Source organism: Myotis brandtii, unplaced genomic scaffold (assembly GCF_000412655.1).
Source record: "Myotis brandtii unplaced genomic scaffold, ASM41265v1 scaffold318, whole genome shotgun sequence".
Taxonomy (NCBI): domain Eukaryota; kingdom Metazoa; phylum Chordata; class Mammalia; order Chiroptera; family Vespertilionidae; genus Myotis; species Myotis brandtii.
In genome coordinates, this window is record NW_005362190.1 from 298,290 (window position 1) to 302,435 (window position 4,146).

The 4,146-nt window shown below is 41.7% G+C and overlaps 1 pseudogene; it reads right to left on the bottom strand.

Annotated features, from left to right (window-relative positions):
- Positions 1–339: 339 nt before the first annotated feature.
- On the bottom strand, positions 340–667 carry LOC106726800 (annotated as a pseudogene).
- Positions 668–4,146: the final 3,479 nt, after the last annotated feature.

Genomic DNA, 4,146 nt, shown 5'->3' on the forward strand with positions numbered 1-4,146 from the left:
TTCACGGTGCTCTCACTGCCCCTGGATGTCTTATGTTGCAAACTTTTATTTCTAATTTCATATGGAACAATACATTTTTAGTTACAATTGTATTTCTTTTTTTTTTTTTTTTTTTTTTTTTTTTAACCACCTTTACGTAAAGCACATTTCACAGCTGCATATTAAATAGCCCAGTTCACTGTGCTCTTACTGCCCCTGGATATCTTATGTTGCAACCTTTTCTTTCTAATTTCATATGGAACAATACATTTTTCGTTACAATTTTATTTCTTTGATTACTACAGAGATTAATATTTTTTCCCGAGTTCAGCTTTTTATTGAATGTGTTACAAAAGAGGTTTAGTCAAAAAGACCAACGCCCATGTCATCAGCAGCTTCCTCAGATTCTTCTTTCTTTGCCTCTACTTTCTGCTCCTCAGCTGGGGCAGCAGTGGTGGGGGCAGGACCTCCTGCTGGTGCGGCACCAGCTGCTGGGGTAGGTCCACCAGCCCGTCCTTGCAGATGAGTCTCCCCACATTGACATTGGCCAGAGCCTTTGCCAGAAGCCTGGCCGGGAAGGTTCAACATTTACACCACCTGCTCTAATGAGGGCGTAAGTCCGTCCTCTGTCACCGTCATGCGGGATAAGGGCCCAGTAGATGCAGGCGAGCTCCCAGCCAGAGGCCATGCAGTGGCTGAGTGCTCCCCAGCCAGGTGCTAGTCTCAGGGTCAGGTGCAGGCCTCCCCACCAGGTGGCCTTAGCTTCTCCGGCCGAGCACCTCCGGCAGCTGGGAGAAGCAGAGATTTCATTTTTAAAACATGATCATTGACCGTTTGTGTGTCTCCTTTACCTTCGTTTCTACTGGGATATTTGCTTTACTACATTTATAAAGGTTTTTTTGTAAACTGAGAGTATCAACTTTTGATCTTCCATATGTGCTGTATTTTCTATTTCATCATTTATTACTTACTGATTATTGCAATTTTTACTTTGCAATTTTGTTTTTGTGCAAATTTATTACTTTCTGTTTGTTGTGATGCCTGTTGGTGCGTTAATGCATAAAAAATCCTTGCAACGTTTCTGTCCCCAAGTCAAATACTGACATTTCCCTCTGGTTTGTGTATTAATGCCATAGTATTTCACTTAAGTCTGTAATTTAGCTGAAATCCATTTCACATAAGGAACATATCCAACTCACTATTTTTTCTATCAAATAACTTATTTTCCCATTTATCCTATATCATTCTATGTATTATTTGTGTTTCTTGATCAGTAAAATCACAATATTGTAGATGCCTATGATGTACCAGAATTGCTACAAATAGAATAGTGAAACAAACATCCTACCCAAAAGGAATGAGTAGTTTATTTTGGAAACAGGCAAATAGTTTATTTCAGTAAGATGTGATCTGGACTGGAAAAGGAATCCTCTCGGAGTACTCTGTTTTTTTCCCTTTCTATCCCACATGTAGTTACACGTTAAAGCAATCTTTCACATACTTCATTGTCTCTATTATTTTAGAAAATGTGTACGTATCAGCGCACGAGGCGGTAGGGCACACTGTGCCTGGTTTGTGTGATGTTACTTGTTGAATTTACGAGGGTGTGCCCTCCGCTGTGATCTGCCTTCATGGTGATTTCATCCTCTTGCTTTTGAATGTCACCCGGCTCAGCTGATGGTTCTGGAATGCAGGGTGTCCTGCTGCCCTCTGGCGCCCTCTCTGGAATTCATCCGTATTCCACTAGTTTAGCCAGGTCACGTGCAGAAACACCTCTACTACAGCAACACCTGTGTTAGGTCACCCGCAGGAACTGCCTTGAAAGGAATGATGTTCTCAGAGGAGAATATAACCATGCCATCAAAAGGTTCTCCACAGGCTCAGATTTTCAAGCAAGATACAGAAGCTGGCAAACTGTCAGAAACCCAGCATGAGATGAGTCTGTATGAAGCCAATCACAATGCCACTGTCAGAGAACTCTCCTGCCCTTCTTCTCTTACTTGAAAATGAACAAATATAAAAGTTTCCATAACTTTGCTTTTTATTTTTATTATTACTTTTTATTAATCCTCACCCGAGAATATTTTTCCATTGATTTTTAGGGAGAGTGGAAGAGAGAGAGGGAAAGACTGAGAGAAACATCGATGTGAGAGCAACACATAGATTGGTTGCCTACTGCAGGAGCCCCAACCAGGGCCCGGGCCAGCGAGGAGCCTGCAACCAAGGTCTGTGCCCTTGACCGGAATCGAACCCAGGACTCTGGTCCACAGGCCGACACTCTATCCACTGAGCTATACCAGCTAGGGCATAACTTGGCTTTATTTCTTACTCCAATGGCAACAATGTTCCCTCTTATGGTCAAATTAAGTTAAAATTATATTTTAAAAGGAATTTCTGTCTTTGTTTGATTTTATCTCGACCTCCGGGCTGTCACTTTATGAGCTAAAGCTTGTAGACAGAGTAATGTGACAGTTGCCCTTTGCAAAAAGTGGTCCCGAGCAATGATTACAGAGTCAGGGTAAGCTGGGAACCATTTTCATGTTGAATCTAAAAAAAAAAAAAAAAAAGGGAGTACAAAATAATTGATAGATAATTCTGAATCCCCAAGCTCTCTGCCATAGGTTTCAGAGATGTACATATTTCTCATAGTTTACCTGATGTTTGACCATGAACACCTAAAACTTTACTATTTGAAAAAATTAATAACCAGAAACCTAATTTACAATGGAGTAGGGAGCCTAGCTCATGCACATGTCAGCACATTCTTGCCCCCTACAGGCAGAGATGTACCTTGCATCTCTGGTAGGAAGTGGCACTACTGTACTGTCTCAGCAGGAAGAAAATAAAGGTTCCTCTTTGCCCAGTAACAGCTCAGCCAATGGGAGCTGGCCATAACGCAGCCAATAAGTCACTACACTTTAAAATTTTAGTTTCCTCCTAAGGACTCTTCGTTTACAAAAGCCCCTGGCAAATCCGTACAAGAGCCTTCCTCGCCTGTGTTTCTTTAGACATGCATGCGGCTCACCATGAGACTCCATGTTGTTCCTGAATAACCCATTTAGCTGGGGAAATACATGCTATCTAATTGTATAAGCTCAACAGTTCTGATGCCAGGTTGAGCACACTTAGGCCAAAGCATTCTCGCCTGCCTTGATCATGACTCACAGGGCCTCAAAATGCTTAAAATAGAGGGAGCACAGAAATGAAATGATCAAGGAGCACAGCAGTGTTTGCCAATAATTCCAACCCATTTATATGTCTCCCTCTCAAAAGGGAAATCCCTAACACTGTGGCCCAGGTTTCTGCTAGCAACACCACTTAATGGCTCCCATAAAGACGCACACATGCATCTCTGGCATATGAGAGGCAGTGATGGGGAAACCCTCAGGCACCACGGTGTGTTAGGGTTGAGACTGACAAAAATCCAGAAAATGATGGAAAGACAGAGAGAAAGAAACTTTCTTTTGATGTAATTGTTGAAGGGTTAATATTTAGATGTAATAATAGACACTTTTCTAAAATATTTATGAGGTAGACAGGATTTGGCATTTTCTAAGTGTGTCTATGAATATCACCGCCTTTTGGAAGCTAAAAAATATTGCACAATGAATCTATATCACAGAAGTTACCTTTATCCGTCAATGCTAGCATTATGGAGATTAGAGTGGTTCTCCTGTGATCAGAAAGTCACTGGACATCTGAGGTATTACCTATTACGAAACTCTTTGTATAGATGAGAGATTTTAAGACCACATATACACTGAGTGGCCAGATTTTTATGACCACCTGACATTTGTAAGCAAATGCCAGGGTTCTTGTCCCAGCATCAAGAAGGGTTCAGGAATCTGGAAAAGGCGCTGTGCATAGATGACATAGGAATCCAGAGACTAATAAAGAGTCTGGAGATGAGATATAATTTTGAAAGGCATTGGGGGTCAGAGGACCTTCAGCTAAAGGAACTGAAGACTCCCTCCTTGTCTAGGACCCTTGCTTTTTATTAACACAATTTTTCCTAAGGTAAGGTGGAGATAATACACTTCAAAGGGTAAGGTTTCAAAGGGTACAGAAGCATTGTCAGTTTGGGGAATAGCCTACGGCTGTTCAGGTGTTTGGCCAGTAGGAGGCAATAACATGTAGATTAAGATGCCCTTTAACTGTCTGGCAGCC